The sequence below is a fragment of the Ranitomeya imitator genome, chromosome 6 (assembly GCF_032444005.1).
Source record: "Ranitomeya imitator isolate aRanImi1 chromosome 6, aRanImi1.pri, whole genome shotgun sequence".
Lineage (NCBI taxonomy): Eukaryota > Metazoa > Chordata > Amphibia > Anura > Dendrobatidae > Ranitomeya > Ranitomeya imitator.
Window position 1 is genome coordinate 32,935,475 of NC_091287.1, and position 13,815 is coordinate 32,949,289.

Here is a 13,815-nt window from a genome sequence, read left to right on the forward strand (position 1 = left end):
GCTCTACACTGTCCATATTCCCCCTTGGCTGTGTCCCATAAAGTGCTCTACACTGTCCATATTCCCCCTTGGCTGTGCCCCATACAGTGCTCTGCACTGTCCATATTCCCCCTTGGCTGTGCCCCATATAGTGCTCTGCACTGTCCATATTCCCCCTTGGCTGTGCCCCATATAGTGCTCTGCACTGTCCATATTCCCCCTTGACTGTGCCCCATATAGTGCTCTGCACTGTCCATATTCCCCCTTGGCTGTGCCCCATATAGTGCTCTGCACTGTTCATATTGCCCCATAGCTGTGCCATATAGTGCTATGCACTGTTCATATTCCCCCTTGGCTGTGCCCCATATAGTGCTCTGCACTGTCCATATTCCCCCTTGGCTGTGCCCCATATAGTGCTATGCACTGTTCATATTCCCCCTTGGCTGTGCCCCATATAGTGCTCTGCACTGTCCATATTCCCCCTTGGCTGTGCCCCATATAGTGCTCTGCACTGTCCATATTCCCCCTTGGCTGTGCCCCATATAGTGCTCTGCAGCGTTCATTTTGTCCCACAGATGCTCCACATAAATCTGTGCCATGGCCGCTGCTGCTGCAATAAAAAAAAAAAAAGCCATACTCACCTCTCTTGCTTGCAGCTCCCAGCGTCCGGTCCCGGCGTCTCCCCGCTCTGACTGATCAGGCAGAGGGCGCCGCGCACACTATATGCGTCATCGCGCCCTCTGACCTGAACATTCAGAGCGCAGACGCAGGGAAGATGGAGCGACGCTGGGAAGATGGAGCGGCGCCCGGCAGCTGGAACGCGGACAGGTGAATATTACATACTTACCTGGTCCCGACGTCCGGCTCCCCCTGCCTGTCACAGCTGTCTTCGGTGCCGCAGATTCTTTCTCTATCAGCGGTCACCGGCACCGCTGATTAGAGAAATGAATACGCGGCTCCACCCCTATGGGAGGTGGAGCCGCCTATTCATTTCTGTAATGAGCGGTCCCACGTGACTGCTGAACAGGGAAAGAAGCTGCAGCACAGAAGACCGTGGGACGGCAGGGACAGTGCGAGGATCGCTGGGACTAGGTGAGTATACCTCAGCGCCCTCACCCCCTCACCCGCCGACCCTGCCACCCACCGTGACTCGAGTATAAGCCGAGAGGGGCACTTTCAGCCCAAAAATTTGGGCTGAAAATCTCGGCTTATACTCGAGTATATACGGTAACTGTCCAAATTAGACCCTTCAACCCCAACACTTAAAGCTCCACTCCAGCCGGTTTTTTTTTTTACTGCAGCACTGGATTGGCGCCACTAATGTGAGTTCCCTGACCCTAGTATTATACTCACCAGCCGCCATCTTCAGCTCTTCCCGATCTCACTCCGCCATCTTGTGACTGCAACGTCTGATTGACTGGACATCAGAGGTAACGATCACAAGCTCTCAATGCAAGTGGAGCGCGTGCCAGGGCCTAGGGGTACTCAGTACTGGGCTGGTACTTAAAGGGATGTGTCACGGTGGCAGTGACCTGGTCCGTGGCCCTGGGTGTCCAAGAAAAAGGGAAAGGTCTTTTAAAGGGAATGTTGAATAAAGTTTGTTCGCGACGCCACCTGTGGTATTCGGTCAGAGGTGACCGACACTGCTTAAAAGGGGTCCTCTGGGGAGTGATGGTACTGCAGCAAGGATGTTTTGGCTTCCCACAGGTGAAGCTGGAGTCCCCAGGGCTCCCGAAGTAGTAGGGACAGATGGTGGATGCTGTAGAAAGAAATAGAGGACACAGAGTTGCAGTCTCTTTACCTCTTTACTGGTGTAAGGCACAGGGTACTGGATCACAGGTACTGGTATGGTCCGGCCGGCTTGGAAGCGATTCAGGAATCCCCCTAACCAGGTGGGGTTGGAAGCCTTCCTCTGTGCACTGTGTTGTAGTCCCTTGCTGCCTTAGGCGTCTCACAAGGTCCTCACTTTCTCTCTGTCGCCCTTTAGGTAGGACACTAACCCACATGACAGGTAAATCGAGCCTTTTTACAGGGTCTCTCAGGATGACTCCAGGCTCTATCTGTTATTGTGCCTTCGGGTGTTAATGGTGGGCAGGTGACTTGAAATCTTGCTGTCCACCGGTTTCTGCCGTGGGGCATGAAGTTACCTGTTGTGAATTCTGTTGTCGAACTCCCTCCTGTGGTCGTGAATGGTACTTCGGCGAGTTCTGTCTATGGGCTCCCTCTGGTGGCTGTGAGTGAAGCTGCTGCTTCTGAGGTTCCTTACACAGGTGACGTGGTTTGTCCTTTGGTTGACTGCTCTATTTAACTCCTCTCAGATCGTTACTCCATGCCAGCTGTCAATGTTTTTGCATTGCTTCAGTTCGCTCCTGGATCTCTCTGGTGACCTGCCTTCTCCTGCAGAAGCTAAGTTCCTGATAGTCATTATTTGTTCATTGTTTTCTTGTCCAGCTGGTTTTCATGATATTGTCTTGCTAGCTGGAAGCTCTGGGATGCAGAGTGGCACCTCCGCACCGTGAGTTGGTGCGGAGGTCTTTTTTTTGCACACTCTGCGTGGTCTTCTTTAGGTTTTTGTGCTGATCGCAAAGTTACCTTTCCTATCCTCTGTCTATTTAGTAAGTCTGGCCTCCCTTTGCTGAAACCTGTTTCATTTCTGCGTTTGTGACTTTCATCTTTACTCACAGTCAATATATGTGGGGGGCTTCCTTTACCTTTGGGGAATTTCTCTGAGGCAAGGTAGGCTTTATTTTCTATCTCTAGGGCTAGATAGTTCTTAGGCTGTGACGAGGCGCCTAGGTCTGGTCAGGAGCGCTCCACGGCTATTTCTAGTGTGTGTGATAGGATTAGGGCTTGCGGTCAGCAGAGCTTCCACATCCCAGAGCTCGTCCTGTATGAGGTTTAACTATCAGGTCATTCCGGGTGCTCCTAACCACCAGGTCATAACAGTTACCCCCACACCTTGGTCTTCCGGCTACTGGTATCTGCGCTTCAGCATGGAGGAAGCTCAGTCGCAGCTTCCCTCCAGCTCTTCACTCTCCTTTGCTTCTCTTCCTCCTTCACTGTTTCTACAACTGTTCATTTCTCTTTCTTTGCAGCAGCTGCAGCACCTCACGTGGATGCACAGAGCCACTCTCTTCCTGACTTTCCTTTCCGTCTGCCTCCACTCTGCTCTGTCCTTCTGACAGACTCCTCTCTCTGTCTCTCCCTCCTACAGACTACCCAACTCCTCCTCCATACCAGGATATATATTTTCTAGGGAAGTTCCCCTGAAACCGGGTTCAAAGCTCCTCCTTCCGGCCTGGAGTCAGAACATGTTGCATGTGTGTTAATACCTGTTAAAGGGATCCTTCCTCGCTTCCAAGCATGGCATCACTCTCCCCGTGAGGAAAGCAATGCCACTAACAACCAGGAATTCTGTCTCTCATCGACTTACACTGAGTAGTGACTTCCTTCTCACTCAGCAAACAGTGAAGCAATCTGACAGGTTACAGCCTGTAGAAGACGACGGGAACAGCGCCAATAACATTGGTGTTTTAAATCAGACTGTTTTTCATTTAGTACAGTATATAGCAGTGCACTGCATGGACACTGAGAACACCAGAGGTCCACTATTTATCCAGTTCAGTGAGGAGAGACGTAAAGACAGCTCCTCTGTTGGCAGAGACTTGTGCCATTTTAAACAGACTCTGTTCTGTTGGTTGGGACTGCACTTTGACAGCACCAGACAAAGCCTGGGTCGTGGGGCGATGCAAGCAACTAAGGGGAAGTTCATCACAGGAAGGGATGGATTGCGGCAATCTTGAGGAGAAGAACGTGAGAGCCAGAAGAGGGAGGATGTGTTGCATCTCCATCCAGAGCCGTACGTAGAGCTGTGTGTCCTAGGGAGACAAAGGCTGCCCCGGATAACAGAGGATAATGTCCCATTACAGTTTCTAGTGACCACATCGACAGTACGAAGCGGAGTCAAAATCCCTGGGAGACGGTATCAGTGACACAGCTGGCATGCCCTCCAGCAAGCCAGCAGTGGGGTCACACACCTGTTGGAGACTTGCCATCCCCTGCTCACGTAGTCATTGACCAGGCGGACACAACTCTGCAGCATCACAGCGACCAGATCCATGTCGGTAAGTCCTGAGCTCAGGCCCACCACAGGGATCACGGTAGGAGCGTGCACGCACACACAGTTCAGCGTCGAACTCACACAGGCAGAAACAGGCACTTGATAGCATCAATGTCCTGCACAGTTCAGTGCAGAACTAAATCAATAACTGGATTCCACCTACAAGGATCCCACTCCACCACGCCTGACCGCTCCAGTTGAGGAGTGCTTACTTACCCATCGGATGGGGAGAAGTGGGTTTATAGTCATTTCATTAACTTTGTGAGCTGCTGTGCTGCACCACCAATAGGCCATTACTGACATTCATCCGATTGTTCCAGAATTCTAGGCAAACGTGCAGAGACCGTAATAGGCGTGTGCCCGATTAGGTAAATTATTGCATCATAGTTACTACTTCCAGGCCTACGGAGTTGTGCAGCACAATGGTCCTGGTGAGTCTTGGCTGGGTGTATGTGAGTTAACTTGGTGCAGTTTTTTTGTTGGAAAAGTCTTTGATCTAAATTTGTCAGAAAAGTTAATCTGGCAAGTTTGGTCATGGCTGTTTTCCTTGTTCGCGGCTTTGCAGTACCCTGAGAAGCCAACTCCGGTACAAGGTGTACACGTGTGTCCAACATGTATTACCTCTATTATTGTTTAAAGGGAACCTGCCAGCTAGTTTCTAGACCCTAAATGCATCTGAAATTTTGATGACATCCATACCTTTGTATTATAAGTCCGTCCTCCTGTTTTCTAGAAATCCATTGACGTATGTTTATGCAAAATGAGCTTGATAGTTGCACGACCTTAACTTGCACTTACAGCTTTTCAGCCACTCTCCCTTTCTCTCCTCCTACCACCGGCCTCTTGTCAGTGACTGACAGGTCACTCTTGTCTTTGATCAGCTCCCCAGTCCGAGATCTCGTGCCGGTACGGGCATTCCTGTGGGCAGTACATGTGCAGATCGATAGTCTGGCTCTTGCAACATCATCAAGACCTTACAGCACATGTGCCACCCAGGGGAAATTTTAAGTGGCCGGACAAGTTCTTTTAAGACAATGGGTATGAACGTTCCATTGGGCTGTAGGCTTCAAAAATTAAATTTCCACTCAAAAACACAAGTATACGAGTTGAAAAATGAAAATGAAGTATCCGTCACAAGCATGTGCGGAAAGATTTCGAACAATACCCTACAACAACCCCCACAAGAGTCATTACAAACCCTATTCTGTTTCTCTGGTTCCAGATGTTTCTTAGAAGATAAAAAGGAGAAAGTCCCTTTCCACAGAATCTGTACATAGAATAATCTCACAAGGTTTCCTCAAAGATCTCACAGCTGTGTAGAAAAATACATATACATGAAATCACTTGGACAGTATCTCGTTGTGGCTTGCTTTTTCCAAGGCTTTGAAGGATTTTATTGACTTGCAGTAATCTCAAGTATTTCACCAGTCACCAATACAAAGGCGTCTTAAAGAAACTTCAAGGCAATCGGTCCTTTATGGAACCTAATTTAAATTCATCTTCGACCCTAAATAAAGGAGGATAAAATGTAAGGAAACCAAACCAGTCATGCATTTACACTATCAGTACCGGTGAAGATTTTTCAAACCCTAAAAAATAAAGATTCCTAGCAAAGAAATTTCTGAACACTTTTTAAAGTGAAGCTGTTACCAGGTTTTTGCTATGTAATCTGAGAGCAGCATGATATGTGGGCCTAGACCCTGATTCCAACAGTGTGTCACTTGCTGGTCTGCTTGCTGTCATACAATCACAGTTTTCTCTGCTGCAGATCTATCAGAGCTGGCACAAGCAACTAGTCCTGTAGTAACAATCTCGTGCTGATAAAACATGATTAAATTGAAAGAGAAAGACGCTGTCATGCATCTGGGTCTGAACTCTTGAGCCTGTGCTTTGTGGTCGGTTTCTCTGTCAGCAGAGCCACAGCAGATACACCTTTCCTCCGCGTGTATAATTACTGTAATCTTCACATTAGTCTTTTTTCAAGTAACACGTGTTTTCATTTACTAATTTGTCTGTCCTATCACCTTTCGGGTGCAACTTTATATACTTTCCCCCTGCTGGTATTTCCTGCTGGTGATAGTCTCATTTGTATGTTTTGCCATACTGCTGTAGTTTAAGCCAGTCAGTGAAAGACCAGCTAGGGTTTATCTCTCTGCTAGCTGTTGATGTTCTTTACCCTGCACCTATCTTCTGTTTCTTTTTAGGAATTAGGCAGCATATTCTCTAACACTACATGCCTAATCCAATATTTTGTATTTCGTGGTTTATTTTACTCACTCTGGGATCTCTTTCTACTTCAGCACACTTTCCCTTTTGTAGGTAATTTGCACTCTGCTCTGCCCTCTGGATCTTTAGGAGGAATATGAAGCGCTAAACAGCTTTTCAGGTTTGAGTGGTTAGGGCTATCTCCGCTTTCACAGGCACGACTAGGAACTGCGGGGTCAGTATCGCTAGTCTGTACAGGAACTGGCAGGGTCAGTTGCAGTTTTTAGTGTGTTACATGTTTTTCCGAGTGAGTTGCTACACTATCATAACACACACAGTCTAGTAAGTGACACCGAAATCTTACTTATTCTTTCCTAAAGGGGTTGTCTACTGCCTTACAGGAGTTCTCCCATAAACAATATTTAGCACCTATCTATAGAATAGATGCTAAAGTTATGATTGGTGGAGGTCTGGCAGATGAGATGACCACCAATCCTTAGACCAGGAGCACTTAAAATCCCTTATGTAAATGCAGAGGTAGTGAACAAGTGTGACCATCACCCCTCTATACAGTAAATGAAGCAGACATTTCTCACCAATCTTGTGGATAGGTGATATATAGCACTGTGCAAAGTTTTTATGCAGGTGTGAAAAAAATGCTGCACAGTAGGAATGTTTTCACAAGTAGAAGTGTTATTATATTATTTTTATCAATTAAGAAAATGCAAAGTGAATGAACAAAAGATGAATCTAAATCAGATCAATATTTGGTGACCGCCCTTTGCTTTCATCAATTGATCTAGGTGCAAATCCTTCTGTCTCTTCATGTGCTCCCAGACAGAGTGGAGCATGTGAGATCAGGGCTCTTTGGGGGCCGGATTATCACCTCTAGGACTTCTTGTTCTTCTAGTGATAGTTGCTAATGACATTGGCTGGATATTTGGGGTTGTTGTTTGGCTGCAGAATAAATTTGGGGCCAATCAGACGCCTCCCTGATGGTATTACATGATGAACAAGTAAATGCCTGTATTTCTCAATATTGAGGGCACCATTAATTCTGACCAAATCCCTAACTTGATGTTAGGCACCGGGATTCTCCCGCTGCACTGGGTAGATCCCAAGCCTTGTTGCATCTGCGGTCTCCCATTCAGCTTTGGCCGCTGCGGGTGCTGCTGAGCATAGACATCGGTCCCAGCATCTTGCTCATGCTCGTGCTGTTCGTCTAGTTACTGCTGGCTCTTCAGCCAAGTCTATGGTAACCAGCGATAGGCAATGACAAACGGACGCTCTGGTGGCTAAGTCCAGAAATCACCCTACTGAGCATGCTCGTGATGTGGCACGTCTCATTGGTGGTGGGTTGTCAGCTGCTCTGGTCATGTGGCAGCTCCAGATTGGTCCACGAGCAAGGTTTTGTCCGACTTGACATTAGCTGAACATATAAAAGGGTCTCAGAGGCACACATGGGCACGCTAGTATCATTCCCATTATGTGTGTGTATGGGACATTGCACCAGTGTGGTCTTTACCAGCATGTGCTCAGGGTCGGCGGTAAGTCGTTAGAATTCCGGTTCTCTGGAGAGGAGATTGTCTGTGTGCATTCAGGGCTAGCGTCTAGCCATTAGAATTCCTGCACCTCCGGAGAGGAGTTGGTTGCGTGCATTTGCTGTTTGTGTGAACACTTTTGCTCTTTACCCCGTTAGCGGGCTACGTTCCCCTGTGAAGTTAGCAGGGGTCGTATCTAGCGCCATACCTCTTTCGCTTCTGTGTGCAAGTGACACAGCTCAGTTGCAGAGCATCTGTTCCGTTTCTGTGTACGAGTGACACAGCTCAGTTGCAGAGCGCATCTGTTTTGTCTCTGCGTGTGAGTTCAGTCCATGTGCTTTTCACACTGAGTGGCGTTTAACTCAGTGTGTGCCAGCAATCGCTCGCTGTGTGTTCCGTCACTGTTCACCCTAGCTGCAGTTTAACATCTCTGCACGGTGGACCCCGGGTTGTGATTTCACTTTACTTTTAAATTCATTTTGTGCAATCCACCAAATCTAACACTTGATTTGCTGAAATGTAACCCCAAACCTGCAGGACCCACCTCAGCGCTTCATTTTTCTTATAGACAATCATTATTTTGCCGCTCTCCAGCCCTTCAGCTACAGCCAAATATTTCACATGTTGACTTCAGTCCAGAACATCTGCTGCCAATTTTCTGCACCTATTTTTCCTATGTTTTTATGCATAGCATAGTTAAAGGGGTTGTCTGGCCTAAAGCTACAAGTCTCCAGTCTCTCTTTGTGACTGCGACTTCGCACTGCAAGGATTCTCCGACACTGAGAACTGGGCAGTCATATGTAATGACCGCAAGTGTGTGATTTGCATACTTCTGGCCACATTCCGACTAGACGTGTCTAGCCTGGCTCAATACACTTGTGTTGAGCGAGGCTGCTCATGTGTAGTTGGCATGTAACCTGCATGTATGTAAATCACATAATTGTGTTCACATGATCATCGCTCCCAAAGCAGAACTTCTCTGAACAGTAGATGGGTGTAGCTTCTCTGAATAGTAGGTGAGTTTAGTTGGGTACCACTGGTTAAAGGAGTTGTCTGGCCTTAGGTTACAACTCTGCAGTCACTCTGGTGCTGGAGCCGGTGGTCAGATGACCACAAGTGTGTGATTTTCATACTTTTGGCCACACTCTGATTAGATTTGTCTGGCCTCGCTCAATACACATGCATTGAGCGAGACTGCTCACGTCTAGTCGGCATGCATAATAATAATAATGTAAACTATATGTATGTAAATCACACGCGCCCATTGCTTGCGGAGCAGGACTTCTCCAGACAGTAGATGGGTGTAGCTTCTCTGAATAGCAGAGACCAGTTACCAGCTTCCCCATACCTGATGATGTGTAACCAACCTACTCAAGTCAATGGAATCCATTAAGAAGATTTATGATGTAATATGTGTACAAATCTGAGCCCATAATGGTGGTTTATTCAGTCGTTGGGTAAAAGAAAGATTGGTGCTGTATTGAAACAAAAGGGTTTCAGGGGGGAAGAAGAAAATAGGCTGAGGTCAACCGTTGAATGTGAGATTGGACATTGAGGTTCAGTCTCATGTTCTGTACAAGAAGACTTCCGGAAGAGTTTTCTAGAAAGTTTTGTCAGTGCCCGGTAGATTTGCCAAACTCCAGGAGCCTCCAGATATTCCGGTAGAATTGTTAAGTTTGTCCTTGCCTACGTACAGAATGGTTTCCATTGAGTCTTGAAATCACCTGTTAAAGACTGCCGCTCACTCGATAGAAAAATGAAAAGAGGGTCCCTGTTAATAAAGCTACATGAAAAGTTGGACAAAGAATGGGACCCTAACTTTGTTAATGACGGTCTCAACACATTTTCTTAAATTGTTAAAATGGAAATATCTCTTTGAGACAGCAAGGAAAAAGAACCTCTAAAAAAATAGTAAAAAAATTAAATCCAAAAATATATTCTTGTAATAAAATTGATAAAACATTTTTTAAATTTTTTGACTATAATAAACTTAACAAACTAAAGCCAGAAATCATTAATACACATCATCGATGACTGCGGCATCTTGGTATTTAAGAGTAACGTCATTTCATTTTTTTTTGTAAAAACGCCACATTCCACATCAATGCATCCAGATGGTATTTTTTCTTGCGGAATAGAGAATAATGACCACATGAAGAAACCACAAAAAGGGAAATGGAATAATAACGTTACCAGTTTTATGCCGCTAACAACTCATTATTAATTGCTAATAGCTGGGGTCATCTTCTCCGGGAACCCATAGACTCTTCTTGATGTGCTTACTTTAGAGTCATGTACAAGGAGATCATTTGTCTTTCCTGTTGTGCATCTTTTCCTGGATATTCTTAATCCCTAAATGTCATGACCGCAAAAGTTTTACCTAATTGCTTTTCGGAGAAAAAAAAAATGGAGATAATGATGCTAACTCCATATCACAAATCCTACAAAGATTAACAGTTACTTTTGCTGTTTTTTTTTTTTACTTTTTTTTATATTTTATGCGGAAATAACTGCATTTTTGTGATTTCATGGAGGTGTCTGGTGCTTGTGGTGAACAGTCCATTTACTCTGTGTATCTATATGCAGTCTTCTTTACTTTAATGTTAGGTTTGGTGCAAATTCCACAAGGAAGCAGAAACTCTCCCAATCCTCCTCAAAAACTAAAAACTGCTTGAAAATTTGGGATCTTCTGCTCAGTTTCTGTTCCAAAAACTCAGCAAAAAGACAGAGTCCTTTCCTTCCATGAGCTATAACTTTTTTCCCAGTCGGTAGAGTCATATGATGAATAATTATAATTTTGGACTCCCTACGACTTTCTGGACTCTTTTATTTAATTTTTTTTCTAGGTAAAGTGATCAAAAAACAGCAATTCTGCCCTTTCAATTTTATTTTTAATTTTGGTGTTCACCATACGGAAACTAAATCGTATCATATTTTATTAGTTTGGACAGTTATGTACTCAGCAATACCACATATGTTATTTTTTCACATTTTACGTTTTTTGAAATAGGTAGTAATATGACCGTCTATGGGTTGTTTTTATATTTTTCACTTTTTTTAATTATATTTTTTAGAGGGCTTAAACCAGCGATCTATTAATTACTTGTAAAATACACTGCACTACTGTAATATTGCAGAGTATTGTAAAACTATTGATCTTCTATGAAGCCTGGCCACCGTCACTTCTGATTTCTGTAAGACCCTAGATGCCATGACAATGCCATTGACAAAATTTACAAATTTTTGTGGAGTAGTTCCGCTCTGCTGAGTTTATAGAGATGTCAGTCCAAACGAGATGTAATAGAATACCTGTGGTTTATTCGACGCGTTTCCTTGGGAAGTAACCACATGCCATTGACATTGAGAGAGGTGATGTTCACTAAAAACCTCCGGCAAGTGTCCAGGGTTGCAGAGCGGCATTGGAAGAAAACACATTCGCAAGATGACTTCACTGCATTCAAACAGGCAACACTTGCTTTTAAATCTTCTCTCACCTCTGCTGAACAGGCCTACTTCACAACCCTCGTATCCTCCCTATCCTACAACCCCAAACAGTTATTCAAAACCTTTAACTCCCTCCTCCACCCCCACTGCCCCCTCCAACCTCCCTCATCTCTGCTGAGGACTTTGCCACACATTTTAAAAATAAGATCGACCAAACAAGGCAAGTCTTCATTGTTCAACCACCACAACCCCTTTGTAAACCAGACCAATGCCCAAACCCCATAACCTCCCTATCCAACATCACTGAAGGGGGGCTTAATTGTCTTCTCTCCAAATTGCACCTCACCATCTGTGCGCTCGACCCCATCCCATCCCACATCTTCCCCATCCTCACCACCACACTTATCCCATCCCTAACCCACCTCTTCAACCTATCACTATACTTCTGGCACCTTCCCTTCTGCTTTCAAACATGCCACAATCACACCTATCCTTAAAAAGCCAAAACTTGATCCAACAGCTATGTCCAGCTATTGCCCAATATCGCTGCTCCCATTCACTTCCAAACTCCTGGAGCAGCACGTCCATGCTGAACTTTCCTCCCACCTCTTTGACAATCTACAATCTGGTTTCCGCCCCCATCACTCAACTGAGACAGCCCAGACCACAATCACTAATGACCTACTTACAGCCAAAGCTAACAGACAATACTCTGTACTCCTCCTTCTAGACCTGCCCTCTGCTTTTGACACAGTTAACCACTGCCTCCTACTACAGATCCTCTCCTCCTTTGGCATCAAAGATCTCACCCTATCCTGGATCTCCTCATACCTTTCCAACCGCACATTCAGCTCCCACACTACCTCCTCATCCCACCCTCTTTCTGTGGGAGTCCCCAAGGCTCTGTTCTAGGACCCCAATTTTCTCAATCTATACACTTGGCCTGGGACAACTCAGAAAGTCTCATGGATTCCAGTACCACCTTTATGCTGATGACACTCAGATCTACCTTTCTGGCCCAGATGTCACCTCCCTGCTGTCCAGAATCCCGGAGTGTCTATCATCCATATCCTCCTTCTTCTCCTCTCGCTTCCTCAAACTCAATGTGGACAAATCTGAACTCATCATCTTTCCTCAATCTCATAGATCTTCCTTACCTGACCCATCTATCGCAATTAACGACATCACGCTTTCCCCCATACCGGAAGTCCGCTGCCTCGGAGTAACCCTTGACTCTGCCCTGTCCTTCAAACCGCACATCTAAACTCTTTCCACCTCCTGTCGCCTCCAGCTCAAAAATATCTCCAGAATCCGTCCTTTCCTCAACCGTCAATCTACTAAAATAATTGTGTATGCCCTCATCATCTCCCGCCTTGACTACTGCAACATCCTTTTCTGTAGCCTCCCTGGTAACACCCTTGCACCTCTCCAGTCTCCAGTCCATCCTTAACTCTGCTGCCCGACTAATTCATCTCTCTCCTCACTGCTCCTCCGCTTCCTCCCTCTGCAAATCTCTTCACTGGCTCCCATTCCCTCAGCGTATCCAGTTCAAATTTTCTAATACTGACCCACAACGCCATCCATAACCTGCCTACTCCATATATCTCTGAACTAATCTCCCGATATCTTCCCTCACGTAATGTCCGGTCCTCCAAAGACCTTCTTCTCTCCTCTTATTCGCTCCTCACCCAACCGCCTCCAAGACTTTTCCAGAATATCCTCTGGAATTCTTTGCCCCAACACGTCCGACTATCAAACACATTCGGATCCTTCAGACGGAAAATGAAAACCCACCTTTTCAGGAAAGCCTACAGCCTGCACTGACCCTGCTGCCTCCTCACCACTACCAAAGCTACCGCCTCACCCTCAACCTATTGTCTCCATCCCCACCATCCTGTAGAATGTAAGCCCGCAAGGGCAGGGTTGTCAACCCTCTGTATCAGTCTGTAATTGTTAGTTTGCTTACTGTAAGTGATATCTGTAATTTGTATGTAACCCCTTCTCATGTACAGCACCATGGAATCAATGGTGCTATATAAATAAATATTAATGTTAATAATAATGGACACTTCCCCCCACACCCCATTTCTAATTTTTTAAATACCTTTGTATCATGATTGACAGTGACATCTAAAAGGTTAAACTGGTGCAATTGGAGCAAATTCGAAATGAAGCAGATAGACTCAGGTGCCGACTGTATGACACTGTGGGAACCCACGCCGCATGGAGTGGGCTCAGCTCCTGAGTCTTCTCGATACATAGAGTGCACACATTGGCTGTAGATGTATAGTGGATGTTGTGAATGGAAATCTGGCCAAGTGGGCCCCTCCACAGGCACAACGAGCACCTTCACTTTACTGGATTCACCGAGAGCTAATGCTGGCTCCGCTTATTGGATAGGAAGAATGAAAGCGGTCAACAACACCCAACGAAACCTTTTACCTATTGGACTTCGTCTGGTTTCTATCATTTTACTGGACAAAATAGCGCAGCATACAGCATGGTATTTTTGGATGCATCTGAGGA